Source organism: Benincasa hispida, chromosome 1 (assembly GCF_009727055.1).
Source record: "Benincasa hispida cultivar B227 chromosome 1, ASM972705v1, whole genome shotgun sequence".
Taxonomy (NCBI): Eukaryota; Viridiplantae; Streptophyta; class Magnoliopsida; order Cucurbitales; family Cucurbitaceae; genus Benincasa; species Benincasa hispida.
Genome location: NC_052349.1, coordinates 81,897,835 through 81,912,953, shown reverse-complemented (window position 1 = coordinate 81,912,953; position 15,119 = coordinate 81,897,835).

Here is a 15,119-nt window from a genome sequence, read left to right as displayed (position 1 = left end):
CGAAAAACATGTGTTGGGCCCCACCACGGCTCAACCTATAAATACAACCTCCTCCTTCATTGGAAACTCTTTATCTCACTTTGGCAAACTAGAAACCCTAAGCGTCTTGCACCCAGACCTTTCTTTCTCCCCAGCAGCTCAAGTTTTTACCAGACCTTTCCAAGCTCGTATCCATGGCTGACCAGACCCTAAACCAATCCGCTTCACCTTCCACCCCTGACCAAGTAGCCATGCGAGAGGCAGCATTCCTGGCTGCCAGTTGCAGGCTTGCCACCCAAGCCCACACTGTCCCCAGACTCGCCGGGAGAACCCGGATAAACCCTCTGGCCATTAGGCCTTCTATGTTCAAGAGAGGAGGAAGCATTGAGAGCATGCCTATGCCAACACCTGCCGTCTCAACTGAAAGTGAAAGGAAGAGACGCGATGATAGGAGGTGTTTGGCAACATCCTGAGTACCTTAGAGCAAGGAGGTGGATTGTCCGAGGCGGTGGTAGTGGCGGATGGGGCAGTGAAGGATGGAGTAGCAGTGGTGGAAAAAGTGGTGGTTGAAGAAGAAGAAACGGGGAATGATGTTCTAGTCTCAGAGACTCAGGAGGCAACTGTCATCGCAGAAGCCTATGACGGACCTCCAAGAAGAGAAGAAGAAGAGAGTGCGATCAAGAAAAGAGAAGAAAAAGAGATTGCAATTGAGGAGGCTAAGGAAGCTGAGGTTACGTTGGAGACCCCTGACATTGCGATGGATGAGGTTGTAGGGGATGCGCAACCAGAAGGGGCTGAGAAGAAAAAGAAGAAGAAGAAGAGCAAGGGAAAGAAGGCTGGAGAGGCAGAGTCTTCATATCATCGCAAGGCAAGAAAGAACAAAGAGAAAAAGGATGATGATGAAGATGAAGAGGCCAAGAAGGAGAGGAAGAAGAAAGAGAAAGAAGAAAGAAAATTGTGTTGGCGTGAAGAGAGGCGCTTGCGAAAAGAAGAGGAAGCGAAAAAGAGGGCTGCGAGCCCTGAGAAGGATGGAGAATCAACCTCTATAAGGGAGGATAGGGGGGAAACAACATAGTTAATGGAATCGATGCAACCCATACTAACGCAAATAGTTGTGACCGATGAAGGAGAAGAGGAAACCCCCCTAATGCGGCGTCACAGGGAGAATGCGCCGCAAGGGTCCACAATTGACCCTCAGAGATTAATTTTGGCATTGGAAGAGAAAGAGAGAAAAAGAAAAGAAGAAGAGGAGAAACAAGAAAATATGGATAGGGACAAGCTCATCATCGTAGAGGGGGATAGAAGAAGAAGATTGGAGTTTGAAGAAATGCGACGCAACAATGAGCTTGCCAGACTTGAAGGGATACGAAAGCGCGAGGAGGAACAACATCTGTTGCTGGTCTCTGAGAAATTTGAAGAAGAATTTGCGAGAGAAGAAAGAGAAGAAGAAGAAAAAGAGAGAAGGAAGAAAGAAGAAGAGGACAGATTATTGGAGGAAGAGAAAAGGAAAAAGCGTGAAACCAATAAACAGCGCTTATATAAAAAGAAGGGAAAAGAACTCGTAGAGCGTGAGAAAGAAGAACAGCGCAAGGAGCGGGAAAAGAAAGAAAGACAAGCAGCCCGCCTTGCGTTGGCTAAGGAAAAAGGAAAGACAATTGCGGAGAGTAGTGAACCCACACCGACCAGGAAGAAAGGAGAATGATGATATGTTGATCGAGATGGGCTTTTCTTTCCTGTGCTGAAATCCACTACCTGACCTTATCAACGAGCATGATTGTGGAAACATGGGTGGGCACAATTCTGCCAGTCGCCCATCCATCATTGTTGCTCAGGTGGTGCGGGAATTTCTATCATGGGCGTCTTCATGAAAACAGGGATGCAGTGACCTTTAAAAGAGAATCGGTATCGCTTCAACGCAAGGGACATCAACGAAATTTATCAAAAATGAAAGAAAACCTCAATGCACTCAGGGAATAAAATTATTTATGATCCCACGGAGCAACAGATGGAAAGATGCGCTGAGGAATATTATACCGCAAACCGGGGTACGAAGTGGTCGGTTTTAAAGGCATCCGCACTCTGGAGGCCAAGCCTTGCTTCCGGAGGGAAGGATTTGGGTTTACCTGGTCAAGAAGCGGTTGATCCCATGACAGAACTGTATCAAGGGATCGGGTCATGGCCGCATATTGCATTGCACGCGACATTCCTATTGATGTAGAGCAGTTGATCGCAAGGCAGATCAGAGCATTGGTGGGGCATATCGGGGGGCAGTACTTCTTCCCGTAGATCGTTTCAAGTCTATGCCTGTCTATGGGCGTAGGCATTGATGAGGAGCCCATGCTAGAAGTCCACAGCCTCAACAACATAAAAATCTTGAGGCTGCTCCTCAAAGATTCACCACATTGCCCCGAGATGCTAGTGAAGAGGCCCGCGATCGATTTGAATGCACCGCAAGAACCCAGGCCAAAAAGACGATGCAGAGAAGACAAGGGAAAAAAGAAGGTTCTGGAGTCACCAACACAAGATCCAATACCTATGAACCCTCTTCCCTTAGTCATTTGCCCGCCAAACCTTCAGTCCACTAGCGCAACCCTTTTCCCCTCTTCACGAACATTTTACCAATCTCCTCATTGTCCCAACCTCATCACCTGTTTGCCTAGCAACCCCACCTTCACCATTAGCATCATCACTGCAGCCCACCATTCCACCACTGCAAGTTGATGACCCACACGGATTGGGTGAAGGCACCTCTGCCCAACCCCAAAACGATGCTGGCGAGACATCACAGGTACAACCCTCCATCACCTCCATGACTGCTCAGTTACCAGAAATGAGAACCCTCTTCTCCCAACAACAAAAACTCTTTTCTCAACAACAACACTTCTTCAACCAGTGATTTGAGGTAGTAATAGAGTGCATTGATGATATTCAACGCAGTGCCGCCACATCAAGGGAGGCACTGATCAACATGTAGTGCAACATTTATAAAGTCCATATGCACCAGAGAATGATTGCGGAGCGTAATCAAGAGTACTTCAAATTTCTCACTGCATATCTTCATGGTCCAATGGTGCTCCTACATCTTTGGAATCACTTAAATTTTGAAGAAATGCCTCTTACACCACCTCAAAATCTGCCTCTAGACCCGTCAGCCCCTCAACAATAATCCTTCTATATATTATTTTTTTTCCTTCTATGCGACCATTATATATCTTTTAAATTTTTTTTATTCTTTTATGAGTTAATCGAATTCTTTGACTCTTGTACAGGCAATAGAAAATTTGGTATTGCGTTCATTTGTACCTTATTTGTATACTTTGTTAATATTCAATACAATCAGAGTACATATTCACTCCACTTTTTGCCTGTGCCTTTTTCTTTATCTTCCTTTGTCAATTTTTATAATATTCTCAATCTTTTACTTTTGTGTTCTTCATTGCGTTGCTATGATGTAATATATGTCTATACTTAGAAAAATTTCCCATACTTAGTAAATTCAGACTAACACTTAGTTAATTCTTAGTTTAGCAGTACTTTACCTTTTATCTTTCAAAGTTCTGCTCAAACCTTCTTTTTGAAATTTTCTTCTAAGTGTTTGTCTAATCTCTCCAAACAACGCAATGAGAACCTTGCTCATCTTTAAATTTGGGGGTGGGGAAGGTCTGAGCAGATGTGATCAGAGTATGCAGTATTTAAGAAAATGCATTCACATTCATTAAAAAAAAAATCATACAAAGCTCCAATGTCAGCGCAAGGGAAAACCTTGAAAATGTTCCCAACCTGATAAGAGTTTAGTTGTGAAAGAAGCCTACTCATAGTTGGATGTTCGTATGACACCCATAGAAGCAAGCCAAAATGAAGGTAGGTTTCCAAGAACAACGCAATATGAAATAGAAAAAAAAATGCAAGAGATAACTCCTCTGAAATTCATGAGTTAAAGTTGAAATTGGCACACAACCGTAGTTGGATGTTCGCATGACACTCGTATGGATAAGCCAAAACGAAGAGTGTAACCATGATCAACAGTCTCTAAGTGAATAAATGGCACAAAGTTTTGACCATCGCATATAGATACATCAAGTTGTTTTGACAAAGAAGAGATAAAAATTCTATTTTGAAAAATTAGAAAAGTATTTTTTTAGCAGAATTTTATCATAGAGAAGAATAAAGTAGGGCTTGCTAAGAATTAGCAAGGATAGAAGGAAAGTGCGATGTCAAGAAATGTGCCTAAGTGTAACATTCGGAGCAACCAATCATCGCAAAAATAGAGGATAGGAATTGAGCATGATTGCCTTAGTAGAAGATATGCTTGAGGACAAGCATATATGTAAATTTGAGGGTGTGATAACTTGTAGAAATACAAGTTATTTATGCCGCCTTATCTAAATATTGCGGCCAAAAGTTAGTAAATATGTTCGATTGTATGAAGATTAGCTTAGAACTACAATAATTATAAATGATCGTAATTACACCCACTAACGCCATAAAGATGGAAGACAAGCCGAGTTTTACTCTGTTTTGCAGGAAACCAAGTCACCGCTTGCGCTCAAGGCTCGAGAAACTGATCCATGCATCTTTGTCACATTGCACCTATCAATCAACAATGAAGAGACGATCACCGCAATGACGGCACAATGCGACAGTAGATCCAGAGCTAACTTTCAACCACATGTGGTAATAAAANTGTAAATTTGGGGGTGTGATAACTTGTAGAAATACAAGTTATTTATGCCACTTTATCTAGATATTGCGGCCAAAAGTTAGTAGTTATGCGCCAATCAACAATGAAGAGACGATCACCGCAATGACGGCACAATGCGACAGTAGATCCAGAGCTAACTTTCAACCACATGTGGTAATAAAAACAAACACCGCATGCGAATACTCGATCGAAAGATGTAGCTGAGCAATGCAAAGGTGGAGGATTGAGATACGTGTACAACTAACGGTTGTGAAGAATTGACGATCTGATTGAATAACAGAAGGAATAATATCCTTCCATCTTTGGAATTACCATAACCATCAGTGGGGACCACAAGGCCGGAGTCAAAGACCTGCACCTATAAATACCCATAGATTTCAAAGAAAACTTATGCTACTTGATAAGGGGCTAAGTGCTGCTAAACTATTGAGAGAAAAGGCTGAGCTGAGTGCTTTAGTGAAGAAATCCGAGAAGAAGACGAGATAAGGCCGAGAGGTGAATCTCAGATCTAATATGCCGAATACCCGATTGGAAGCTCTGTGCCAAGACATTGGCACTTGTTTCTATCTGTTTTATCTCTTTCATCGTTGTATTTCACTTTCTCTTTCTCTTTTCATTCACACTCCATGTATCAAACGCTTAATAGATATATTAAATGTTTCGATATCTTTCATATACCATTCTCTATCTATTTTCGTCCCTCCATTAATCATTTTCTCCATGATGTATTTTCAATCCCCTGATAGTTAATATGAATCAAACAAGTACTTAATCTGTGTTAAAGGTATAAAATGAGTTTAGCTAAGGCATACTAGACGACATCTTCACCTATGAGAGCAGAAGTGAAGATGCCATTCTGATCTATCGAGAGAGGGTTAGAAGAATACGTTAACTAAAGCGAGTAGTATTTCCAGACATAGAAGCAACCTTGCATTCATTATGTTATTCTCTGTTTCACCACAGACATGTGGAAGCGTGGCCGATCACTGAAAGGTGTACGCCAAGAGAATAGCTGAACAGTATTTTTAGCTTCAACGCAATTGAGAACTTGCGCTGTTTATATTATTTATATTTCTCTTTCTATTCTATTCATAAGACTTGCCGCTGCATTCCACATCTTTGCATAACTTTCATAGCCAACCTTGACCCCAGCATCTTGTAACATGAAGCCTATATCTTGTATCATCTAGCTTAGGTTTATTGTATTTTATTTTATCATTGCATCTTTACTGCTTTACTTTATTTTATCGCAATTTATATACCTGTACAAACATATTTTCAAAGATTGAAAACCTGGTCGCATATATCGTGAACATATCATAAAATAGTCCCTGAGTTCGACCTCGGATCACACCGAGAAACATGCGGTGGAATTACACTTGGTTCCATCGTAAGGAAACTTGTGACAATGCATGGCATACTACGTGAACATCCATAATTAACGCATATCTAGTAGTAGTATCGCATCATTTCAAGCATAGAACATCATCAATCATACCTATCAGCGATTCATCAATAGGGGGCCAATCAACCATTAGAGTGGCAGTCGAGGAAATCCTCCTTTTCACCATAACTCGAACCAGGGGCAATCAAGGCAATCGCACAACCAGCAACCCTTATCTTCTAACACCTCTGAAAGCTCATTAGAGGCCCTACTGAAACAATATATGGACAAAAATGATGCAGTAATGCAAGCGCAGACGTCCTCAATTCGAAACTTGGAGATCTAAGTGGGCTAGCTGGCATCTGAGCTGAGAAATAGAGCACCAGGAACATTGTCCAACAACTCAGAAGCCCTGGGGTCCAATGGAAAGGAACAATGTCCCTAGGACATTGGGCAGGAAAGCCGGACCGCCTGCAGGGATGTGAATTGCGCTCATTTGAAGAAATGCATCTTTCGGTCCATATCTCACAACTATGTTTAATGTTTTCTTTAATTTCTGTCTTATTGAATTCTTGAATTTTGTCTCTACTTCTGCATTTAATTCGTTTCATGAAATTATGAATTGATTCTTCATTTATTCCCTTTGCATTTATTTTTATACCGTCTTTAATTCTTTTAACTTTTCTATAATTAATGCGTTAGTCTTTAAATGGTGAATGATTGAGAAATAAAGAGAAATTTATTGCCACAAGTCTTAACAACTTGCATTGATTAAAAATAATAATAATAAAATAAAATAAATAAAATGAAACAATTAGCATCTAGTATGCAAGGCGATAATGGACGCATCTTGAACCAAGTAAGACACGCTTTGCGTTCATCCAACTCAAATGTGTTGAAACCGAGGGGTTGTTGGATTTTATGTCCTAAAACTCATAGTTCGTAAATTAATAAACATATTTTGTTTTGTTTTTCGATAAAGTTGTTATTGAAATTGTAAATCTTGAATTCAATAAACTAAGGTCCTGAGGCTATTTAATGTAGTTTGAACTTTATGTAGTGACATAAATGTGGATCAAGGTCAAATATATAGCCAAAATGGTCTATAGTATATGAATAAGTTTGGACACCTTATTCTAGGGACACTATGGATGTGGCCCACTTTGTAGTTAGTATAAACGATGTGATCCTGAATCGTTCATATAGAGATATGTGAGTGGGGGTATCCTATGCAATGAGTTTGCATAAGACTGATCCATGAAATAGTCATTTTTTATGTTCTAAATGTTGTTTTTATGTATAAAACTGACTATTTCGTTAATTGATGACCTAGGTAACTTAATCTTAATCCTGAGCTAACTATGAACTCCTGTTCACTCGAAATTATCCTTAGATCTGCATAGGTGAGGGTAGTTCATCATCGCTGGCCCAATAAGCCTCCCATTTCAGGGGTAAGATCGAGTGGATAACTGGGAACATATGCTGCAGACGGAATTCCACTCTACTATATAGGGATAGTAGATAGGTTTTCCTTAAATCCAGGAGTCTTAACAAGGGCCTTCACCCTCTCCTTGGCTGAGAGGGATTTGGTTTATAGATTGGACCTTAAACCAATTGTTCATTAGAGGATCAATGGAATTAAGGAACAAGATGTAGTCTTGGGGGTAAAACAATTTTTATGACCCAGCCGAGATTACAAACAACCTGTGAAGGTTATTACTAACAGGTCATCAAATGGACAACAAATATATCTATAGTGAGGGGAGTGCAACTACGGGACTATAGTGGAATGACCTGTTATGTTAACGAATGTTGATTAGCTTCTCTAAAGAGTTTAGCTAGCTAATCTCGGATCGTTGGAGCCCATGATCTATAGGTCCATTAGGTTTCCCCTACTACTCATATGGAATAAACTTAGAACAGTATGATAGAATAATTTGAATCGTTCGAATTAGGTGAAGAGAGAGAAACCGACAAGTATATGTGATATTAGTTCGGGGTTTTTTCAGTTTAGAGATACTCTTTTTAATATTTAAATGTGATTTAAATATCAAGAATATGAATAACGTTCATATTTGGAAGCCGGAAATAATAGAAATGGTCAAAGATGTAAAAAGTCAAAGAGTTGATTTTTGACTTTAAAAAGTCAAACTTTGACCGACCTTATATTCAAATGTGATTTGAATTTTGAGAAAATTAATGCGGATTCATGCTCGGGAGGTCAAAATTAGTCAACATGGAAAAATCATAAAAAGTCAAAATGTTGACTTTTTAGTCAAAGTTTGACTTTGACCAAATGACTATTTTGCCCTTTGACTATAGTTAGTGGGAAAATCCAAACTCTTGTTGGATAATTCCACTAACAAAATAGTGGGCTAGGTGTTGGCTTATAGTAGAGACATTAAGCCCACTAAGATAGTGGATTATAGGTGTTGGGTTTTTATGGATTTGGTTCATGCAATTATTGCATGGTTTTTCTATAAAATGGGCTTTTGATTTTAAATTAAAGGCTGTTGACAATTTTTCAATTTTTTTTTTAATTTGGCTTGAAAAAACCTCTTTTCTTTGTGTGCAGTTCAAAAAGAAAACCTAAACCAAAACCCAAATTCATTCCTTTTTTCCATCTCTTTTCTCTCTCTCGGGGTTCTTCATCCACCGGGTTCCATAACTCGGTTCAGAGTCCAGAGGATAGTAGGTCAACTCTAATGTGGTCTAGAAGAGTTCGGGTCGAGATTCGGCAAGGAAAAGCGTTGTTCGGGAGCTACAAGGGTTGTACCTCATCCCTTTTTTAATTACTATTTTTCCTTGAATTACATGCATAATTTCCTTTTAATTAAAAGTAATTAGAGTGTAATTAGATCCTAATTCCGCTGCGTATGTCTCGAGTTCCATCAGGGGTGTATTTCGCACGTATATGTCCTTCGCCTATCCTTAGCTAAATGCACTATGTTGAGGTATCCTCCAGAAATGTGTTAGTTAAGGGGTGTATTGCGGGGGTGTATGCGTTGTTGCCCGTCTTCTGCGAAGATGCATTTGCGTTGGTGAGCACATTGAGTTAATTCTTATCTTGTGTCCATTCGAATAAAATATTAAAGAAAATTCTTTTTGAATTTGAGAAGTCCAATCGTTTTGTATCCCAAAGCAATAATGACTCTGCAGACGAAAGGATTTTTTTTTTTTGAAATTTCATAAATGAGGGAAGTTCGAACAACGGGCCTATTAAGCTTCTCGAGGCTTGTCGCCGCAAAAATTGCGTTGGGCCCACTGCGGCCCAACCTATAAATAGGAACCCTTACCCGTCTGTGAGATTTTTACCTCATTTGCACTCTGAAAAACCCTAGTGCCAGCATACAGAGCTTTCTTCTTCCCCCAGCATCTCAACGATTTTCCAATTCTCCCCAGCTTTTCATCCATGGCTGACCAAGCTTCCAACCAATCTATCTCACCATCAACCCCTTCATCTGACCAAATCGCCATGCGAGAGGCAACATTCCTTGCTACTAGTCGCAGGCTTGCTGCCCAACCTCATACCATCCCAAGAATCGCCGGTAGACCCCGAAGAAACCCATTGTCCGTCCGGCCTCCTCAGTTCAAGAAGAGGCACAACACCGAAAATACCCCAGTTCCAACTCTTGCTGTCTCAACCGAGAGCGAGAAGAAGAGGCGTGATGACAAGGAAGTGTTTGGAAACATTCTGAGTCATTTGGAGCAAGGAGGAGGATTACCCGAGGCTAGGGTTGCAAACCAACCACTGTCCACGGAGGAGGTGACGGCGGTGGTGACTGAAGAGGCAGTAGTGGTGACTGAAGAAGTGGCGGTGCCAGAGGCAGTGGTAAACGAAGAAGAGATGGAACAAGGCACTCTGGCCTTAGAGACTCCTGAGGTAACTGCCAATGTAGAAACCTATGACGGAACCTCCAAAGTTGTGGTGAAGGAGATTGTGGTGGCTGAAGTTGCGATGGATAAGGTTGCAATGGAGACGCAACTAGAAGTAGTTGAAGAGGAAAAGAAAAAGAAGAAAAGAAAAGGGAGAAAGGCTAGAAAAGCTGAGTCATCTCATCATCGCAAGGAGAAAAAGAATAAAGAGAAGAAGGACGATGATGAAGATGAGAAAGAGAAGAAGAAGAGGAAGAAGAAAAAGAAGGAAGAAAGAAGAATACACCGACATGAAGAAAGGCGCCTAAAAAAGGAAGAAGAAAAGAAGCAGAGGGCTACGAGCCCAGAAAATGATGGCGAATCAACCTTTGTAAGGAAGGACATGGGGGAAACAACATAATTGATGGAGCCGGCGCAACCTGAACCAACGCAATTGGTTATGATGGAGGAGGGCGAAGAAGGAGAAGATACCTCTCTGATGTGGCGTCGCAAGGAGAATGTGCCGTAAGGGTCTACTGTTGACCCTTTAATTTTGATAATTGCATTAGAAGAGTAGGAAAGAAGGAGAAAAGAAGAGGAAGAGAGACAAGAGAAAATGGAGCAGGCGAAACTCATCACCGCAGAAGGTGATAGAAGAAGAAGATTGCATGATGAGGAAGTTCGCCGCAATAACGAGATCTCAAGGCTTGAAGAAATAAGGCAGAGCGAGGAGAAACGACATCTTCTGCTGGCCTCCGAGTAGTTTGTAGAAGAGTTTGAGAGAGAAGAAAGAGAAGAAGAAGAAGAAGAGAAAGAGAAGAAGGAAGAAGAGAAAAAGAGATTGAAAGAGGAGAAGGAGAAGAAGCGCGAAGCTAATAGAAGGCACTTACAAAAGAAGAAGGGCAAGAAGCTTGCCAAGTGAGAGAAGGAGGAACAACGCAAGGAACGGGAAAGAAAAAAAGGCAACAATCCCGCCTTGCGTTGGCAAAAGGAAAGGGCAAAGCGGTCGCAGAAAGCAGCAAGCCCGCGTTGGCAAAGGCACATCCATTCAGAAAGAAAGAAAATGATGACTTGTTGATGGATATGGGCTTTTACCCTGCGCCAATGCCACTACCTAACCTCATCATAAGCGTGATCCTGGAGCATGGCTGGGACACATTTTGCCAATGCCCAGCTATTGTTGTTCCAAAGGTAGTGTGTGACTTTTACCATGGACGGCTACATGGCACCAGGGATGTGGTGACCATAAATGAGCAAGTGGTGCCTTTCAACGCAAAGGACATCAATGAACTATACCAAATGAAGGATAATCCGAATGCACCGGGTAACAAAATCATTGATGATCCCTTGGAACAACAGTTGGAAGATGCACTGCGAGTATTAACGCAACCGAGCATGAAGTGGTCGGTTTCTTTAAAAGGCATTAAGACCCTGGCGTCCAAGACTCTTTGTTTATCTGGTGAAAAAGCGGTTGATCCCAACTTCCCATGATAAGACCATTTCAAGGGATCGAGTCATGGCTGCATACTGCATTGCTCGCGGTATTCCTATCAATGTGGGCCGGTTGATCGCAAGTCAAATTCAAGGCTTTGTGGGGCACATTAGAGGACAATACTTCTTTCCAAGGGTTGTTTCAAGTTTGTGCCTGTCAGTGGGTGTAGGCATTGAGGAGGAACCCATGGAAGAAGTCCATGGCCTCATCAATATCAAAATCCTGAGGCTGCTCCTCAAAGACTCCCCGTATTTCCCAGAGTTACCTTTAAAGAGGCCCACAATCGATCTTAATGTGCTGCAAGAACCCATGCCAAAGAGACAACACAACGAGGATAAGGGAAAAGGGAAAATCCAAGAAGAAACCACACAAGATCCAAAACCTTTGGACCCTTTACCCTTAATAATCCACCATCCAAGCCCTTCGAGCCCACCCGTACAACCTTCTTCTCCACTCCATGAGCATTTTACCAACCTTCTCCTCACTCCAAATTCTCGATTGCATACCCACCAATTTACTCACCTGCAGCTTCATCACCACAACCTTCCGTTCCACCGCCGCATATTGATGACCCACATGATTTGGGTGAAGGCACCTCTGCCCAACCCTAAAACGATGTTGGCGAGACATTGCAGGCACAACCTTCCATCCCCTCATTGGCTGCAGAGTTAGCTGAAATGCATTCCTTCTTCTCCCAACAACAACATCTCTTCGCTCAACAATAAGCCTTCTTCAACAAGAGGTTTGATGTGGTAATGGAGCAAATTGACGATATACAGCGTAGTGCTGCTACATCAAGGGAGGCATTGATCAATACTCAGCGCAATATTTATAAAGTTCATTGCCACCAAAGACGGATTGCGGAATGCAACCATGAGTACTTTAATTTTCTCACCGTGGTGCCTCTGCATCTTAGGCAGCAATTGAATTTTGAATAAGCTCCTGCAGTGCCACCTCAAAATCCTCCTCCAGACCCTCCTGCTCCTCAACAATAATCTTTACATTTTTTTTGCGGCCATTCTTTATTTTTATTCAATTCATTATTTTTTTAAGTTTACTAAAGTCTTTGATTCTTTGTACAAGCAACAAATTTTTTTATTGCGTTAATTTTTAATTATTTGTATACTTTGTTAATATTCACTACAAATGAGTACATATTCACTCCTTTTTGCCTGTGCCATTTTCTTTATCATCCTTTGTCAATATTTGCGATGTTCTGATCTTTTACTTTTACGTTATTCATTGCGCTGCCATGATGTAATATATGTTTATACTTAGAAACATTTCCCATACTTTGTAAATTCTGACCAACACTTAGTTAATTCTTAGTTTAGCAATACTTCACCGTTTATCTTTTAAAGTTCTGCTCAAACCTTATTTTTGAAATTTTTATTCTAAGTGTTTGTCTAGTATGTCCAAACAACGCAATGAGAACCTTACTTATCTTTAAATTTGGGGGTGGGGAAGGTCTGAGCAGATAAGATCAAGAATATGCGATCTTCAAGAAAATGCGTTCATTTTCATTAAATAAATAAAAAAATAAAATAAAATAAAATATTTTTAATGCCAAACTCCAATGTCAGCGCAAGAGAAAGCTTCAAAAATGTCCCAACCTGATAAGAGTTTAGTTGTGAAAGAAGTCTGGTCGTAGTTGGATGTTCGTATGACACACGTAGGAGCAAGCCAAAACGAAGGTGGGTTTCCAAGAAAAACGCAATATGAGAAAAAGAATATAAAAAAGTGTAAGAGACAACTCCTTTGAATACCATGAGTTAAAGTTGAAATTGGCACACAACCGTAGTTGGATGTTCGCATGACACCTGTGGGAGCAAACCAAAACGAAGAATGTAACCATGACCAACAATCTCTAATAAATAACGCAAAGTTTGACCACCATATGTAGATATATCAAGTTGTTTTGACAAAGAAGAGATAAACATTCTATTTTTAAAAACTAGAAAAGCATCTTTGAGTAGAATTTTGTTATATTAAAGAATAAAGTAGGGTTTTGTTAAGAATTAGCAAGGATAGAAGGAAATTGTGTTGTTAAGAAATGTGCCTAAGTGTAACATTCGGAGCAACCAATCAAGCCAAAAAAATATAGGAGAGGAATTTAGCTTTATTTCCTTAGTAGAAGATATGCTTGAGGACAAGCATATATCTAATCTTGGGGGTGTGATAACTTGTAGAAATACAAGTTATTTATACTGCCTTATCTAGATATTGCGGCCAAAAGAGAAGGAATATGCGTCGATTGTATGAAAATGAGCTAAAAAATACAATAATTATGAATTATCGCAATTAGACCCACTCACATCGTCAAGATGGTAGAAGAGGATATTTTTACTCTGTTTTGTAGGAAACCAAGTCACCGCTTGTGATCAAGACTCAACCAGAAACTGAACAACGCATCTCTGTTACATTGCGCCCGTCAAATCAATAATAAAGAGACGATTAACACAATGATGGCGCAATACGACAGTCGATCCTGAGCTGAATTTCAACCGCATGTGGTAATAAAAACAACACTACATGCGAGCAAGCAATCGAAAGATGCAGCTGAGCAACGCAAACGCGGAGGATTGTGACATGTGTACGACTAACTGTTGTGCAGATTTGACATTCTGCTTGCATAACAGAAGGAATATTTTCCCCCATCTTCGGAATTTACATAACAAGAAGTGGGGTCCACAAGCCAAGAGTCAAAGCTTTTCACCTATAAATACCCCAATAGAATTTAGAGAAGATATACTTGGTATGGGTATAATTGATACGAGGGCTAATTGCTGCTGGTTTATCGAGAGAAAGGCTGAGTTGAGTACTAATCGGAAGAAATCTGAGAAGAGGAGAGACAAGGTCGAGAGGTGAGTCTCAGTGCAAATCTGCCAGATCCCCATCGTGAAGCTCTATGCTTAGATCCCTGCTATCGGTTGAGCAAACCTGAGAGGGAAGCTCATTCATTCGTTCACTTCATCCACACCGGCAAGAAAATCTCCATCCAGATTGACGCTACGACGTTGGCACTTATTTGTATTTTTTTCTAACTCTATTTCATCAAGTGTATTTCATCTTCTAAATCTCTTCATTCACAAATCATATATCAGATGCTAAATAGTTTTATTGAATGTCTCGATCACTTTCACTACCATATCTCTGTCTATTTCCGTTCTTCCATTAATTGATTTCTCCATGAAGTTTTCTTAATACCTTGGTAATTAATATGGATTAAACGAGTAACTTAATCTGTGCTAAAGAGATAAATGCGTTTAGCTAGGAATACTAGACGACATCTTCACCTGTGAGAGCAGAAGTGAAGATGTCATTCTGATCTGTCGAGAGAAGGTTAGAAGAATGTGTTAACTAAAGCGAGTAGTACTTCTAGAGATGGAAGCAACCTTGCGTTCATCACGTTCATCCCTGTTTCACCATAGAGATGTGGGAACGTGGCCGATCACCGAAAGTTGTACGCTAAGGGAAAAACGGAACAATACTTATATCTTTAACGTAATTAAGGAACTTGCACTATTTATATTAGTTATCTTTTCTGTTTCTGCTTTGTACATATGACTTGTCACTGCATTACAATCTTTGCATAATCTACACAGCCAGCCTTGACCTCAGTATCTTATATCATGAATTCTGTATCTTGTATCATCTTAGCTTAGATTTACTTTATCGCAATTTACGTTAACACAATTTATGTTATT